We start from the raw sequence: 18,414 nt of genomic DNA on the forward strand, positions 1-18,414 counted from the left end.
CTGCCTGTCTCCTAGCCTACCTGGAGGCTCTGCCGTCACGTGCTGTGACCACCTGCCTGTCCAGAGACTTCTGCCCGCTCACCTGGGAGCGCTCATCTGCCGCCTGTCTGTTGGTCTTCCTGGAGGCTCCGCCGTCACATGCCGTGACCACCCGTTTATCCAGAGACTCTCGCCTGCTCACCTGGGAGCTCACGTCTACCATCAGCCGCCACAGGTCGTACCAACCCTTTACCCAGAGACTGCCCCGGTCACTTGCCGTGACCATCTGCCCGTTCATCCAGAGACTGCCCCGGTCACTTGCCGTGACCATCTGCCCGTTCATCCAGAGACTGCCCCGGTCACTTGCCGTGACCTCCTGCCCGTTCTTCCAGAGACTGTCCCGGTCATCTGCTGTGACTGCCTGCCTGGTCGCCACCCGCTCCCTTACAAGGACCGCCCCCTTGTATAGTAGCTCAGAGGTTCCGCCTCCCAGACCCGTTACAGTTTGCTCGGGCCATGGAACCCGGTGGCACCCAAGCTCCCTCGCTCTCGGACCTGTGTCATGAACTGTCCCATCAGAGGTCCCAACAGGAGTCCATCCTGGGTCACCTGCGGAATGTCAATTCTCGCCTGGACACTCTGACTGCTCCGCCAGCAACCTCCGCCAGTGCCATGACTCGCAATCCGGCAGCTCCGCTGCCCACTAATACCATGGTATCCTACCCCGGACCCCGGCTTTCTGCACCTCCTCGCTTCGGAGGCGACTCCGCCCAGGCTCGGGGCTTCATAAATCAGTGCACCCTGCACTTTGAACTATTGTCCCACCAGTTTAACTCCGGCCGGGCCAAAATTGCCTTCATCATGTCCCATCTCACCGGGGAGGCCCTGGCCTGGCTAAATCCTCTATGGGAGAGAGGAGACCCCCTGGTGTCCGACTTGCCTGCCTTTCTCACGGCTTTCCGGAAAGTCTTCGACGAACCCGGACGGAAGACCTCATCCGCATCATCACTGCTACGCCTCCGTCAGGGAGGTCTCACCGTGGGCCAATATGCCATACGGTTCCGTACCCTTGCCTCGGAGCTGGCCTGGGATAACGACGCTCTGGTATCCGTCTTCTGGGAGGGTCTGTCAGGCCGTATTAAAGATGAACTTGCCGGTCGGGACATTCCTACCACTCTCGATGACCTAATAACTCTTGCCACCCGGATTGACCTACTGTTCCAGGAGCGTGCCAAAGAGGTCACCCGTGAGAGGAGGTTTCCACGTCTAGCTCCTACTTTTCAGAAACCCGTCACTCCATCCGTCTCTCTCCAGGTACACTCTCCTGAGCCTATGCAGGTCGACCAGACCAAGATGGTCAAAACTCGTCAGGACTTACGCCGTGCCGTGGGGAGCTGCTTCTACTGTGGCAGTAAGGAGCACCGGATCCGTGCCTGCCCGGAGAGGTCGGGAAACGCCTGTGTCTAGGTTCGCTCAGAGAGGTCGACCTAGACAAGAATAAATTCTCTCCATCTCTGCTGCTGTCAGTCTCAATCGTCTGCGGGGAGAACCGTTATTTCGAACTAGCCCAACTTGACTCTGGAGCAGCCGGGAATCTTATTTCGCAGTCCCTGGTAGAGAAATACCGCATCCCCACCAAACCTCTGGCTGTACCCTTGTCTGTTGCTGCTGTGGATGGGGGTCTCTTACCACGCCCCATCCAACTCATCACCGAATCCATTACTCTGCAGGTGGGAATGCTGCATTCTGAGAGTATCTCCTTTCATGTTCTGCCTGGACTCTCTCACGCCCTCTTGCTAGGTCTACCTTGGCTCCAGAGACATGCACCCGTGCTTGACTGGCAGACCGGAGAGGTCCTTCGCTGGGGACAGGACTGCCATAAGACCTGTCTGGTTCCCGTCCATCCCGTCCGTCCTTCTCCTACCCCAGCTAATCTACCTGGACTTCCGATTCCTTATTGGTCTTATGCTGATGTCTTTAATAAAAAGGAGGCAGAGCCACTACCCCCTCATAGACCATACGACTGCACTATCGACCTGTTACCCGGTACTACTCCTCCCCGTGGGCGTATTTATCCATTATCCGCTGCTGAGACCCGGTCGATGTCCGAATATATTGAGGAGAATCTGGCCAGGGGATTCATCCGGAAATCTACCTCTCTGGCGGGAGCAGGCTTCTTTTTCGTCAAAAAGAAGGACGGTTCTCTCCGTCCCTGTATAGACTATAGAGGCCTTAACCAGATCACGGTGAAGAATAAGTACCCCCTTCCGCTCATTCCGGAGTTATTTGATCGTCTGAGGGGGGCTAGAATCTTCACCAAACGACCTCCGTGGGGCGTACAACCTGGTTCGTATCCGTCAGGGGGATGAATGGAAGACGGCATTCAACACCCGGGACGGCCACTATGAATATCTGGTAATGCCCTTTGGTCTCTGTAACATTCCTGCCGTCTTTCAAGAGTTGGTCAATGACATCTTCCGGGACCTTCTCTACTCCTGCGTAGTGGTGTACCTGGACGACATCTTGGTCTTCTCTCCGGATCTCCAGACTCACCGGAGGGACGTTCGTCAGGTCCTGCTCAGGCTCAGGCAGAATCACCTCTTCGCTAAATACGAGAAGTGCCTCTTTGAGCAGACCTCGCTTCCGTTTTTGGGCTACATTATTTCTCAGACCGGCCTACGAATGGATCCAGAGAAACTGTCTGCCATCGAGAAATGGCCTCGACCGGAGGGGTTGAAGGCCATTCAGCGGTTCCTGGGCTTCGCCAACTACTACCGCCTCTTCATACCACACTTCTCTTCCCGGACTGCCCCAATTTCCGCGCTCACCCGTAAGGGTACTAATCCCAAAGAGTGGCCGCCCGAAGCAGAGGAGGCCTTTCTTTCCTTAAAACAGGCCTTCTCTTCCGCCCTGGTGCTGCATCGCCCGGACGGCAACAAGCAGTTCTTCCTGGAAGTTGACGCCTCCTCCTCTGGAGCCGGAGCGGTACTTACTCAAAAATCATCTTCCGGGAGGATGGTAACTTGCGGCTTCTTCTCTAAACTTTTCTCCTCCTCAGAGCGCAATTATTCCATAGGAGACCGAGAGTTATTGGCCATCAAACTGGCATTGGAGGAGTGGCGTTACCTGCTCGAGGGGGCTCTTCACCCGGTAATAATTTACACTGACCACAAGAACTTGGCTTACCTCCAGCATGCCCAGAGACTTAACCCGCGCCAAGCCCGGTGGTCCTTGTTTTTTGCTCGCTTTGATTTTGTTCTTCATTTTCGCCCGGCTGACAAAAACGTCAAGGCGGACGCCTTGTCTCGATCCTTTCTGGTGTCTGATCTCGAGGAAGATCCGAAACACATCATCGATCCCGCCAGAGTAATGCAGGTGGCTCCCGTGAGTCTAAATCGTCTCCCTCCCGGAAAGACATTCGTATCAGTACCTGATCGGGAGAAGATCCTTCACTGGGGTCACTCGTCTAAACTGGCTGGCCATGCCGGTCAGAAAAAGACCCTCCAGCTTATTACCCGGCACTACTGGTGGCCTACCCTGCACAAGGACGTAATAGACTTTGTTTCTGCCTGTGTGTCCTGCGCCCGCAACAAGGTTCCGAGACATCTGCCAGCCGGTTGCCTCCTTCCGCTTTCTGTACCTGCTGCCCCCTGGCAGCATATAGCAATGGACTTTATAACTGACCTCCCAGTCTCTGCCGGTTGTACGGTCATTTGGGTGGTCGCTGACCGCTTCTCCAAGATGGCTCATTTCGTTCCCCTGCCAGGCCTCCTGTCTGCACCCGAGCTAGCTAAAGACTTTATTCGTCACATCTTTCGTCTTCATGGCCTGCCCCTCCACATCGTGTCGGATCGTGGGGTACAGTTCACCTCACGCTTCTGGAGAGCCACTTGTAAACTGCTAGACGTCACCCTGGACTTCTCTTCCGCTTACCACCCACAGTCCAATGGTCAAGTGGAGCGGAACAATCAGAACCTGACCAGTTACCTCCGGCACTTCGTTAATGCCCATCATTCAGACTGGGTGGATCTCCTACCATGGGCCGAGTTCTCTTATAACAATCACGAGAGCGAATCCTCCTCCAAATCCCCGTTTTTTGTAGTCTTCGGTCAGCATCCTCGGATTCCTTTTCCTGTCTCCACCTCTGTGGACAACCCGGCTGCGGAATCTCTCGTTAGCAAATTTTCCTCCATTTGGGAGAGTACCCGATCCGCACTCCTTCAGTCGTCCGAACGGATGAAAAGACACGCTGACAAAAAACGCCTGGATCCTCCACAATTTCGTCCTGGAGATAAAGTCTGGCTCTCATCTAAATATGTCTGACTCAAGATACCTTCTTACAAGTTAGGGCCTCGGTTCATCGGTCCTCTGGAGGTCATCAGTCAGATCAACCCGGTGGCCTATAAATTGAAACTCCCGGCCAACTTACGGATCCCTAACTCCTTCCATGTATCTCTCCTCAAACCTGTGGTACTTAACTCTTTTTCCAAGTCTACAGGTACGCCTCCTGCTCCGGTTTCTGCTGAGGACGAGTTTGAGGTAGAGAACATTCTTGCCACCAAAAGGGTAAGAGGGAAGACCTTTTTTCTAGTAGATTGGAAGGGGTTTGGTCCTGAGGAGAGAACGTGGGAGCCCCGGGAGAACATCCATGCCCCTCTTATCCTTGCTAAATTTCTGTCTGGCCTAAAAAAGGGGGGGCCTAAAGGGGGGGGGGAACTGTAGCGCCGGCGTCCCTGCCCTCTGCTAGGCAGGGACGCTGTTCCCCTCACCTCTCTGCTCCGTGCCCGGCGTCCTCCTCCCGCTCTGCTGGCAGCGCGCGCTCCTTCCCGGCCACTGTGCTTAGGGCGCGCGCGCGCGCTCTCCCTCCCTCTTAAAGGGGCCGCGCGCGCCGTCCTAAGGAGTCCCCGGCCAATGGCCGGAGGACTTCACCATATATAAGGCACCTCCTCCAAAATGGAGGTGCCCGAGCAATGTTGTTGCACTGTTCACTACTCTGCTTCAGCCCTCAGGTCCCGTTGCCAGTTACCTGCCAGATTCCTGTCAGCTTGCTGTCTTATTCCTGCCTGATATTCTGCTACCTGCCTGCTAGCCTGAGGTCCGACGGTCTGCCTTACAACTCCTGTCAGTCTGTCTAAGGACCAGCTTGCCCGCTCACCTGGGAGCGCACATCAGCTACCTGCCTGCTTGCCTGAGGTCCGACGGTCTGCCTTCCAACTCCTGTCAGTCTGTCTATGGACCAGCTTGCCCGCTCACCTGGGGGCGCACATCTGCTACCTGCCTGCTAGCCTACCTGGAGGCTCCGCCGTCACGTGCTGTGACCACCTGCCTGTCCAGTGACTCCTGCCCGCTCACCTGGGAGCGCTCATCTGCTGCCTGTCTCCTAGCCTACCTGGAGGCTCTGCCGTCACGTGCTGTGACCACCCGCCTGTCCAGAGACTTCTGCCCGCTCACCTGGGAGCGCTCATCTGCCGCCTGTCTGTTGGTCTTCCTGGAGGCTCCGCCGTCACATGCCGTGACCACCCGTTTATCCAGAGACTCTCACCTGGGAGCTCACGTCTACCATCAGCCGCCACAGGTCGTACCAACCCTTTACCCAGAGACTGCCCCGGTCACTTGCCGTGACCATCTGCCCGTTCATCCAGAGACTGCCCCGGTCACTTGCCGTGACCATCTGCCCGTTCATCCAGAGACTGCCCCGGTCACTTGCCGTGACCTCCTGCCCGTTCTTCCAGAGACTGTCCCGGTCATCTGCTGTGACTGCCTGCCTGGTCGCCACCCGCTCCCTTACAAGGACCGCCCCCTTGTATAGTAGCTCAGAGGTTCCGCCTCCCAGACCCGTTACACTTTTTATCTGGTTTCAGGTGTGATTTTCATGTTGCCCACACCTGTTACTTGCCACAATTGAGTTTGAACGAGTTTCAAATGCTTGAAACGAAGTTGTTTACCCACACCCCACAATTTTGACAAAAGGTGCCAACAATTTTGACCGGCCCAGTTTTGGTGGTTTTGTGTAAAATTATGTTCACTTAGCCTTTTTTTATCTGTTTTTTTGTGTTGTTCCCATACATATAAAGGAAATAAACATGTATAACAAAATATGTGTAATTGCAATAATTTTCTGGGAGAATTACTTCATTTTCTGGAACAATTTCAAGGGAGCCAACACTTTCACCATGACTTGTTTTTGTTGCAGCATTTCATCGTCTACAATACATGTTCAGCTATATTAGGCTTGTAGCAAACTCCAATTAGCAGCGTTACATTATTGGCATTTCCATGTACATTTACCCATACTGACTCTACATTGTCGAAGCTCCACTCCAATGTCATTTAGCACAGGTCTTACGTTGGATTTAATGAAAATACCCACCCCTCTACCTTTTTTTCTTTCCTAACCTTTTGAATGTAGTGTAATCCTCTATGTTTATCACTCAGTCATGGCTTTCCAGCCAGGTTCCCGTAATGCCCACCACATCGTAATCTGTGGCTGACATTAGAGTCTCTAATTCATTAATTTTATTTGCAAGACCTCTTGCATTTGCCAGCAAACGTTTAATACTATTAACTATTTATTACTCCTACTTGCCTCCTTACTTTCCTTGAATGTCCCAGCCCCCTAAATCCTCATTGACCCCTACTGTCTCTCTCTCTGTCTACTCTATCCCCTTATTTGCACAACTGCCCTCCCTCCCCCAGATCCTAGTTTAAAAGCTCCTCCATCCATCTGACCATTTTTCACTGCAGCACATCTGCACCCTCCCAGTTGAGGTGAAGCCTGTCCCTATCGTAGAGCCTGTAGCCGATAGAAGTAGGCCCAGTTCTCCATGAACCCAAACCCTTTATCCTGCCACTTATTTATCTCCTTAAGTTCCCGCTAACTTTCTAGTGACGCTAATGGAATCGGCAGTATTTCTGCAAACACTACCTTAGAGGTCCTGTACTTCAGCTTCTCTCCTAATTCCCTGTGATCATTTTTAAAGACCTTCCATCTTCCTCTAAGTTTGTCATTGGTACCAATGTGTACCATGACTGCTGGGTTTTCCCCAGCCCCATCCAATAATCTGTTTATCTGATCGCAGGAAGATCCCCCATATTAATGTGGGAGCTACTGTAAGGACCATGATCTTTCCACTTAACGAGATAGTGCAGACAGCGCCTGACCCACCTGGAACTAAGAACTCGCTCTACCTCATACTCCCGACACCCTTCCAAATCCACCTCATTTATGACTTGAGGCCCCCTCAATTTTTTTTAAAAGAGAAGAATGGAAAGAATTATGATTTTCCAGGTAATAAGAAGTTGCAACTTAACTGTCATAGGATTTAAATTTGTAATAATTTTATAAGGACCTCAAAAATTTAGGTGCAAACTTTCTAGATGTGAACTTTAAGCGCAGATATTTTGAGGACAACCACACAAAATCCCCCACCCTAAAGATAGAAGCATTCCTACGTCTGCGGTTAGCACCACTTTTGGCCCAGTCACTAGCTACCAAAAAGACCCTTTTGTCCTCCCTCCAGACCTTAATTAGTTGGGGACAAAATCTCTCCTCCTCTGGCAGGGATTATTGTAATCCTGAAATATTCCCAAACTCTGGATTAAAACTACAGCAGCTAAAAAAAGGCAAGGTCCCAGTAGCCTTTGAGGAAGGGTTATTTAGAGCACACTCGATAAGGGTCAAAAATTCCACCCCGTCTTCCTGATTAGAGGAGACAAAACATCACTAATACTGCTCTATTTCCTGGTTGATCCTTCTGGTTGACCATTAGTCTCGGTATGATAGACTGAGAGAAAAAAGCAGCTTATTACCCAATCTGGAGCAAAAACTAGCCAGAAATTGAACCCCTGAATCAAAAATTATATTTTTGGGAACACCATGAAATTTAATCTATGAGAAATTAACAAAGTTGCTAAGATCCTAGCAGTTGGCAACTTTTGAAGCAGGACCAAAAGAACCTTTTTGCTCAAATGGTCCACCACCACCCACACGACAGTAATACCACCAGAGTTAAGCAAATCGTTGACAAAGTCCATGGACAAGTGGGTCCAGGGCTGCAACGAAACATCGTTAGGGAAGAGATAACCCACTGAGCTTGATGAGAGGCTTTAGCCTTGGAACAGACTCTGCATTTCCAAACATACTCTCCAATATCCTTAAGAGCATTCTGCCACCAAAAGGACCTAGAAAGAGATCTCCTAATGGCAGACAAACCCGCGTGCCCAGCTAAAACGGAATCATGTGCTTCATCAAGAATATCTACACGTAAAGAGGGCAGTACATAAAGCTTGTTCATAGGTAAACCTTCCTGCGCACTGTCCTGAGCATCCTGAATGCGCTGCCTAAGATCTTCACCCACCCCTCTGTGACTGGAGAGGTGGATGGCCGTATATGACCCTTAGGGCTCATACCCATATGCGTGAAAAAAACATTTCGATATCTCGACCTTAAAATCGGATGAGTGTCATGCGATTTTCATGAGGACAATGCAATTTTTCACACCTAGCATCCATATGACATCCGTATGCAATGCATTTTGCTTTCTCTGCAACTATTATTCGATAATCATTTACAGTGTTATATGCTACAGAGTAGTAAAGTATCCGTAAAAATTGGATGCCATATGGATGGTCCGTGTGCCATCCGTTTTTTTTTCTCGCACCCATTGACTTGCATTGGCGAGTCTTGTCCGATATATGTGGCAAATTGCAGCATGCTTCGATTTTTTGCGCAGATGAGCAGGGACTCATAGATTAACATTGATCAGAGTGCAAACCAATTTTTTATCGGATTTCACTCATCCGTTTTTCACTCAGATGAGTATGAGCCCTATGCAAGAAAAACAGACTAGAGCAATCCGATAATAAATCGGATTGCACTCTGATCAATGTTAATCTATGAGGTACATCTCATCTGTGATTTTTTTTCTCAGCTGAAATCGGACTGAGAAAAAAATCGCAGCATACTGCGTATATCGGACGAGACTCGCCAATGCAAGTCAATGGGACCAGCCGTATGCCATCCGATTTTTATGGATACATTACCATTCTGTAGCACAGAACACTGTAAATGGCCCTGTAAATGATGGCAGAATAATAGTTGCAGAGGAAAAAAACGCATACGGATGTCATACTTATGCTAGGTGCGAAAAATCACATTTTCCTCTCATGAAAATCGCATGGAACTCTTCCGTTTTTTCGGTCCAGAATACGGAATTTTTTTTTCACACATCTGGGTATGAGCCCTTAGCCGGACTCTTCTGAATATAGTTTTTCAAGGCGGCCCTCCCTGGAAGGGATTAAACATACAAGATTTCTGCATTTTAGCTCCTGGTATGAAGTGTATAGCACAATCATATGCCGCCACATAGTAGACGTCCGGTAACTGGTGATAATCACCTCATGTGTCATCTATTTGTCTCCAAGCAGGAAAATCCCACGTTACATCCTCACATAAAACTGTAGAAAAGGCGGCGCGGGGTAATTGTGCCAGTAGTGAGGGGCAAATAATGCCGGAAATGTCACTGACTGCGGAGAAGTTTCTCCACCGGTTCTGCAGGTGGAGATTCCCCATTACTGGGTGCAGGGGGCATTAACCCCTTCAGCAATGAGACTCTTTTGGGGTCTCGTGTGGTGTGAACAGTGACGTAACAGCTGTGGACAGAATGCGGCTTAGCTTGTTCCCATCCACATTAGATCCATTCAGACGGCTGAAGGATGAAGGCCCGAAGCCCAGAGAAGTCCTCACACAACGCCATCTCCTAGTTCTATCACAGAATACTGTATGTGGCAGGTACTTGATGGATCTTCTGCTTTCTGGACCGGTTCCTCCTCTAAGTCCTATTAACCCTTTCTCGCCAGAGCCTGTTTTTTCACCTTCCTGAGCAGCATCCCTTTATGAGGTAATAACTCTGGAGCTTCAGCGGATCCCATTGATTCTGAGATTGATTTTTCTTGACAAATTGTTCTTCATGTTAGTGGTAAATTTAGGACGATAATTTTTGCTTTTATTTGTGAAAATATCAGAAATTTGGCGAAAGTTTTACAATTTTCAAACTTTTAATTATTATGCCATTAAACCTAAGAGTTCTGCGACACAAAATAGTTAATAAATAACATTTCCCACATGTATACTTTACATCAGCACCATTATTGAAACATCATTTTTTTATGTTAGGAAGTTAGAAGGGTTAAAAGTTTATCATCAATTTCTCATTTTTCCAATGTGTGGTGAGCACCTTGAACCCCAAGGTGCTTCATTAGCCGTGAAAATAAAAAAACTCATTTTCCTCACAAAAATGTTGTTTTAGCCCCAATTTTTTTATTTTCACAAAAGTTACAGGAGAAAATCGACTCCAAAATTGGTTGTGCAATTTCTCCTGAGTAAGCTGTTAACCCTTATGTGGTGGAAAACTAACGCATTGCACGGCTCGGAAGGGAAGGGACGCCATTTTGGCTGGAATAGGTAGCGGACGCTATGTCTCATTTGAAGAGCCCCTGACATGTCAAAACAGCAGAAACTCCCTCAGGTGACCCCATTTTGGAAACTACACCTCTAGAGGAATTCAACTAAGGGAGTAGTGGGCATTTGTAACCCTCAGGCGATTCACAGAATTGTATAACATTGAATTGAGCAAAAGAAATATTACCATTTTTTCCACTAAAACGCTACTTTGGCCCTACGTTTGTAATGGGAGGAAACAAACAGTACAATTTATTATGCAATTTCTCCTGAATACGTCAATACCCCAGACGTGGTCGAAAACTACTTTTGAGGCACAGTGCATAGCTCAGAAGGGAAGGAACGCCATTTCACAGTGCAGATTTTTCTGTTATGGTTTGTGGGTGCCATGTCACATTGACAGAGCCCCCCCTTTGGTCCCAGAACAGCAGAATCCCCCTTATGTGAATAGAAGAATGGTAGCACTCACCATAAGTATGCGGGATCTGCAATATTTATTTGGATAAAGACATAAAGGAACAGCGGTGCAGGAGGAGTGCGGGGGAGAACATTACTGGACTACGGCCGTTTCACGCTTGATTTCGCTTCTACGGGTCTACATCCGTATAATGTACAGTGGACCTATAGAAGCGCAATCAAGCGTGAAATGGCCGTAGTCCAGTAACGTTCTCCTCCGCACTCCTCCTGCACCACTTCTCCTTTATGTCTATCCAAATAAAGATTGCAGATCCCACATACCTATGGTGAGTGCTACCATTCTTCTATCCACTTACTGCATATACATGGACTCTGGGTATTAGCACCGCTGACCCTAGGCTGATCCTGCAGCAAATCTCTCCTGAGGAAGTCTGCTCTGGATGAACGAGTCCTGGTGCTAGCTTAACTCTTTCATAGACCCCCCCTTAAGTGATCCCATTTATAAACGACACCTCTCAATGAAGACATCTATAGGTGCAGTGCTCATATTGACACCAGAGGTGTGTCACATAATTTTATGCACCATCACTGCAATGCATCACACCAGTGTTACACTGACATAAGCCTCTTACACCATGCTACTGGCATCTTACAAATAAATGAAGGTTCTTAGCACATAAATTGGCAAATTTATGTATGCCCATCATCCACTGCAAGGTGACCTCCGCATGATGGGTAACTATCCTCCTAAACATGCTTCTTTTAGGCTACAAGCCTAACAACCTTAATTTTTTGTAAGTACATTTTATTTAGCAATAATGCAGTTTAGCTCTTATGTTCTCAGTGTTTGCATATGTCTTGGCCCTTACAGTGTTCTGCTGTGCTTTCTTATTATATGTTATGCAGTCATTGCAGCGTGCACCTGTTCACACTATATGGAGGTGCTGGTCAGGTTTTTTGTTTTCTTGCAGTTTACCATGGAGGTTTTGACTGCCTCCTTTTCTGACTCTGCACTCAATCCATCAGCCCAAGCGTGCTTTTAATTAGTGTTGGTTTCTACCTGCCCACTTAAAATTGTAGGCTTATAGCCCAAGAGAGGCACGTTTAGGAGGGTAGTTACCCATGCTACTGGCATCATCTAAGCAGACCACTGTTGCTGGCAGACTGGATGTCATCATGATGACCTCAGGTTGATTTGATAACCATAGGGCCCTCTCGATGACATTCTGGGGACAATGATTGGACAGGAGAGGGAATCCCTTCCCTCTCCTAGCCTACTAAATATTGCGATTGATATCGATAGCAGCATTTAGTGGGTTAAACCACTAGGGGCAGTGCAGGTGTGGCACCCCAGGGGTCTGGTTTTCCACAGTAATGTAATGTTATGTCTGAGAGCAGGTGGGAGGTCCTTTGGTCAGGGAGCCTGTGCATGCCACACCTCCTGCCCAGTCTTGGGAGGGGAAGAACTTCCCCTGTATAAACCCGGGGCTGAGGCAGGGTGAGTCAGACAAGGAGAGTGGAGACAAGAAGCAGCATAGGAAACAGGAGAGTTCCAAGGAGTCAGGGGCTGGCAGCTGCAGCGCTCGCCCTGACTAAGAAGATTCTTTACCGGACCCGGAGTCCGAGGCTGTGGGGACTAACTTCTACCCAGCAGCAGAATCCGTCAGGCAGGGGATTTCAGGTCCTCTGGCCCAGAAGCCCGAAGGCACGGTCACACGCGTGGGACCAGCACCGCCATCGTGGAGCGGAAGCCATTAGAAGGCCCCGAGTCACCGGCCATACGGGTGAGCACCACACGGTACACTCAGGGACGTGGGCTACTTACATCAGCTTCTAGCAAGGTAGCCAGAAGAGTACAGTCAGTTTGTGAGGCCTACAACTACGCCTGGCCAGGGGAGATCCCATCTGCTCAAAGACTGACCAGGCCCCGTTTGCTAGCAAGTACTCCGGGAGGGTCTATCGTTGTTACCAGTAAAGACCCTGAACTACACCGTACCGTCTCTGAGTGGTTCCTGCTACCCCCATCATCCACGTCGGCTGCCCTGAGGCCATACCCCTCCCGTTGGGGGTTATACTATCACGCTGCACAATCCTACCACCGGCCTCAGCGGTCTGCCCTGCAGCAGCAGCTCCCTGGCTGCACTCAACGGGTGGCGTAGTCATCAACTATTTACTACTAATAGACTGCCGTCTAGTTTGACTCCCTGGGCACGGACCGGGTCACCGCCACGAGACTACAACCCTCCACTGATCCGGCTCCGGGTAGGCTCCCGCATGCGCAACGCAGCGCGACACAGGCCCAGGGGCGCGTCAACTTTGGCGTAGTCGGCAGGATTTCGTGCCCGCAACCACCGGGTACTGCGTGCCTGAAAAGCAAAGACTGTTCAAACTTACCAGTGGTGAAGATTCCCGCTATCCGTGGAGGTTTCCCGCCATCCGGCGCCATCTTCTACCTTCTTCAAGCCATCGGTGAAGTTTCCCGCCATCCGGCGCCATCTTCGGCCTTCTTCCCGCCATCCGTGGAGTTTTCCCGCCGTTGGACGCCATCTTGGGGACGCCGCGCGGGAAGAAGAGGGGCGTGGACTCCGAAAGCGCGCGAGAACTGAAGCCCCGCCTCACGTCCGGACGTTGCGTAAGGTCCTGGAAGGAGCCCAGCAGACGCCGACGTCACAGGAGCGCGACGGAAGGTCCTCAACCCTGACGATCCACTGCGGAGCCGCGGCCTACGGAAGAGGATCATCGCAAGGTAGGCCACGGTCCACTAGGGGGGAGGAAGATGTCGGATACGGAGGAGAGCTTCACTGCCCCAACCCCCGCCAGCGCTACCGCTGCTGCAGTTATGCCCTTCACCATGCCCTATATCCCGGGAGCAGCTTGGCTACCCCAGTACTCAGGGGAGTCACATACCCTGCATGACTTTAGAGAAAAGCTGGATAGCCTCTTCCAGGTGTACCCCCTCACAGAAGAGCAAAAAGTGAGCATCCTGGTGGCCCAACTAACCGGGGCAGCCAAAAGGGAAGTAAAATCCTGGCCACCTGGGAGGAAGACTGTCGCAGGGATACTAACCCGGCTGAAGGACACCTTTGATACCCGCACCTCAGCCGAGATTAAGCTTAGATTCTACGGGTGCAAGCAGCGAGCGCATGAGAGTATAAGGGACTATGCACTAAACCTACAAGAGGCCCTGAGGGCCATAAAGCAGACCGACCCTGATGGGGTGGGAAACGAGGACAGGCTGTTGACTGAACAATTTATAGAGGGTTTATATTGCAATGCCCACCGAACCCAGTTGCGGGCAATGGCCTTACAGGATCCCCATCTGGACTTTGCACAGTTCAAGGACAGAGCCATCCGGGTGCTCCGAGAACCGGCACCAGGTGGCGTTGTGACCCACAGACGCCCCACTACCACTTACTACCAGGAGGCGGCGCCCTTGTCAGCAGGGCCTGTGGGAGCTGATGCGCAGGCTTTGGACAATGACCCGGCTCCAGACCTACACCATCAGGTCCAAGAGCTAGCTAAGAGCGTTGCTGCGCTAACCTGAACTGTGCAGTCTTTACAGGTTTCCACCCCAGGGAAGATCCAGCTGGCATCCGGACCGGAGGACATCCCGTGGCGTCGACCAAGGAGGACCCCACCGGCCAGAGGAAGACCCAGTGACCGATACAGCGAGGACGGACGACCCATCTGCCGCCGCTGCAATCAACCCGGACATATGGAAAGGTACTGTTCTTTAAACGGGCACAACCTGGGGTAGAGGGCCAACCCCCAGGAAAAAGATCACCAGGCCCATCGAACTGGCGCGACAGATATGTGGGAGGACGTCCAGTCTTGCCTGTGGTACTGGATGGCATTCCCATGAGTGCCCTACTGGATACCGGGTCACAGGTCACCACCATCCCGTACGTGCTCTTCAAGCAGTACTGGAATGACTCGGATATTACCCACTACCCTGACGACGACTTGAGTATCATCGCCAGCAATGGCCAGCCCGTGCCACAGATCGGATTTAAGGAGGTGGCCCTCAAAATCGGTAGAGTCGAACTGGCCGCACAGGGACTGATCATTGTAGATATTGATAAACATGAGAGTCACCCAAAAATAACTCTAGGAACTAACGTAATTGAAAATTGTCTTGCAGAGGTGATTTTCCTTTTACAGCAGGTTGCCAAGAACGCCAGCTCCGGCGAGCAGCGGGTGCTCCAGAAAGAGATCCGGGCACTGATGCAACGGCAACAAGTGGAACTCTCCGGCGGTGAGATTGGTAGCGTAAGAATGTGTGACCCTTTTCCTATTGCCATGCCCCCAAAAAGTGAAATGATGATGTGGTGCCGGGCAGCTATTGGTCTGAGAGGAAGAGATTACCAGGCAATGGTAGAACCAGTTTACTCAGACAGTAGGCCCACCATTTTGACAGCACGGGGGGTGGTCAATGTACGCCATGGGAGGGTGCCCATTCGCATAATAAATATCGGGGAGAGGGAAGTGTACCTGCCCCGGTATGCCACGCTAGCCAAATTATATACCACTAATCAAAATTCTATACAATCTGTGGAACCCTTGCCTCCATCTCACCCGGAGGAAGGTAACGGCTCTAAGAAAGACATGGAGGACTGGTGTCAGCAACTACATTTGGGTACTGATTCCACTCCCCCACATCAGAAACAAGGAGTCTATCGGGTGGTTCAAGAGTATGAGAGAGTGTTTAGTAAACACCCGTTAGACTTCGGGCGAGTCAAGGGGGTAGAACACCGCATCCCCACGGGAGATCATCCTCCCATAAAAGAGAGGTATCGACCCGTACCCCCTGCACATTACCAACACGCCAAGGGGATGCTTAAAGACATGAAGGAGGCTGGGGTAATCCGGGATAGCTGTAGCCCCTGGGCAGCCCCACTAGTTTTAGTCAAAAAGAAAGACAACACCATGAGGATGTGTGTAGATTACCGGAAAATCAACCGTATCACACACAAGGATGCGTACCCCTTACCAAGGATAGAGGAGTCATTGGCTGCTTTAAGATCTGCTAACTTCTTCTCTACCTTGGATCTCACTAGCGGGTACTGGCAGGTTCCTGTAGCAGAGGCGGACCGGGAGAAGACCGCATTCACCACCCCGATGGGACTTAGTGAGTTCACCTGCATGCCGTTCGGACTCTGCAACGCCCCAGGAACCTTCCAACGATTAATGGAGTGCTGTCTGGGCCACAGAAACTTCGAGACGGTCCTGTTGTACCTGGACGATGTCATCGTATACTCCAAAACTTATGAGGACCACCTGAAACACCTGGCGGAGGTGTTCGAAGCTCTGGCGAGTTACGGCCTAAAGGTGAAACCCTCCAAGTGTCACCTCCTGAAACCAAAGGTGCAATACCTGGGACACGTGGTGAGCGCTGACGGAGTGGCTCCCGACCCCGATAAGATCACCGCAATTAAGGGATGGCCAAGCCCCTCCAGCGTAAAAGAAGTGCGGCAGTTCCTAGGGTTGGTAGGCTACTACCGAAGGTTTATTCCCGGTTTCACCAAAAAGGCAGCGCCTATGCAGGACCTCCTGATAGGCCAGTCCCGGAAGGCCAAGAACCAGAAGCCGCCCTTCAAATGGGAAGAGCTAGAAGAAGAGTCCTTCCGCCAGCTGAAGATGGCCCTCACGGGGGATGAAATCTTGGCGTACCCAGACTATAGCCAGCCCTTCATCCTCTACACCGACGCCAGTAACATCGGGCTAGGAGCCGTACTATCCCAGATTCAGCAGGGGAGAGAACGAGTGATCTCCTATGCCAGCCGAAAACTGCGACCCACCGAAAGGAACCCCGAGAATTACAGCTCATTTAAGCTAGAGTTCCTGGCCGTGGTATGGGCAGTCACCGAGCGCTTTAGGCATTACCTCGCTTCTTCCCGGTTCACCGTATACACGGATAACAACCCGTTGATACACCTGGACACGGCAAGACTCGGTGCCCTGGAGCAGAGGTGGATGGCCCGTCTGTCCAACTACGAGTTCACAATCAAATACCGGGCAGGACGCTCCAATACTAACGCGGATGCCCTGTCCAGGATGCCCAACCTGCCGGACGAAGGAGAAGATCCGGAGGGACTGGAAGAAGTTGAACTCCCTGCGTTCCACCGTCATGGGACTATCCAGTATTCCCACCGGGTAAGGGGTAAACAGGCTGCTACGTTGAACCCCTTACCCCACTACAACTGGGCGGAAACGCAAGACAGCGACCCTGCCGTCCGACTGGTGAAGGAGATGCTGACTCGGCCGGAGGCTCGACTTGAACCAGACGCTCCGGAGGAAGCCAAACAACTATGGGCGGAGAAGAGTCGACTATTCCTTTACAAGGGGAAGTTGTGCCGCAGAATGGTCAACTCCCGGACGCATGAACTACTCTGGCAAGTAGTGGTGCCACGAAGAGACGCAGCCATGGTGATGGAGGCATACCACGACGGAGCTGGACACTTCGGGTGGAAAAAGCTGGAGTTCCTGCTGCGCGAGCGGTTCCACTGGGTAGGCATGAGGGGAACCATCGAGAAGTGGTGCAGAGACTGTGGCCCGTGCAATCTGAGAAGGAAGGACCGGGCCAGCCAGAAGACTCCCCTGCAGTCCATCGTCACCCGGCAACCGTTGGAACTGGTAGCCTTGGATCATGTAAAACTGACCCCAAGCAGAAGTGGCTACGTCTACGCGTTAACCATCGTGGATCATTACTCCCGGTTCTTGGTTGTCGTCCCCGTCAAGGACTTAACGGCTCAAACAGCAGCTAGAGCCTTCCAGCAGCACTTCTGCCGTCCACACGGGTACCCGGACCAAGTGCTGACGGACCAGGGACCTGCCTTTGAAGCGGAGGTCTTCCAGGAATTCTGCAATCTGTATGGCTGCCGGAAGATAAGGACGACACCCTACCATCCGCAAACTAATGGACTTTGTGAAAAAATGAACCAGGTGGTAATGGATCTGCTAAAAACATTGCCCCTGGAAGAACGCAGTCTGTGGCCTGAGAAGTTGCCCGATCTGGTGGACCTATACAACCACATCCCGGTAGGTTCCACCAACTGTACCCCGGCTTACCTAATGAGGGCGAGACCTGGTAAGTTACCTGTTGACCTGGAAATGGGAGTCCTGACACCTGAGGACAGTTCACCAGAAACAGACTGGGACACAGAGAGGCAGCAGCAGTACCGGAGAGTACAAGAGAGCGTGGAGCGAATTCTCTGTCAGGCTAGGGAAAGACAAGAGAAGACTTACAACCAGTATGCTCCCGCTGTTCCCCTGGTACCCGGAGAGCAGGTCTTGAAGAGGAAAAGACGGCTCCACAAGTTGGATGACCAGTGGGAGGAGGACCCGTACACCGTACTGCCCTCAAGCCACGAGAACCCGAAGGTCTGTACCATCAGTAAAGACGGAGGGGAAACCACAGCCATTGTATCCCGGGACCACCTGAAGAAGTGTCCCGAACAACTGAGGAACCCTGAAGAGGAACAAGAAGACCATCGACCCGTGGAAGAAAGGGAAGATATGGTTAGTACCGTGCTCGGGGACTTCCCTCAGTCTTGGACTCA

The 18,414-nt window shown here is 51.2% G+C and overlaps 1 protein-coding gene across 1 annotated transcript in view; it reads right to left on the reverse strand.

Annotated features, from left to right (window-relative positions):
* LOC141270587 (gastrula zinc finger protein XlCGF66.1-like) overlaps positions 1 to 18,414 on the reverse strand; it is a 445,723-nt gene that overhangs the window by 48,810 nt on the left and 378,499 nt on the right. The window lies entirely within an intron of this gene.

The sequence above is a fragment of the Phyllobates terribilis genome, unplaced genomic scaffold, assembly GCF_046119375.1.
Source record: "Phyllobates terribilis strain yellow unplaced genomic scaffold, ASM4611937v1 Scaffold_5__5_contigs__length_657084704, whole genome shotgun sequence".
Taxonomy (NCBI): Eukaryota; Metazoa; Chordata; class Amphibia; order Anura; family Dendrobatidae; genus Phyllobates; species Phyllobates terribilis.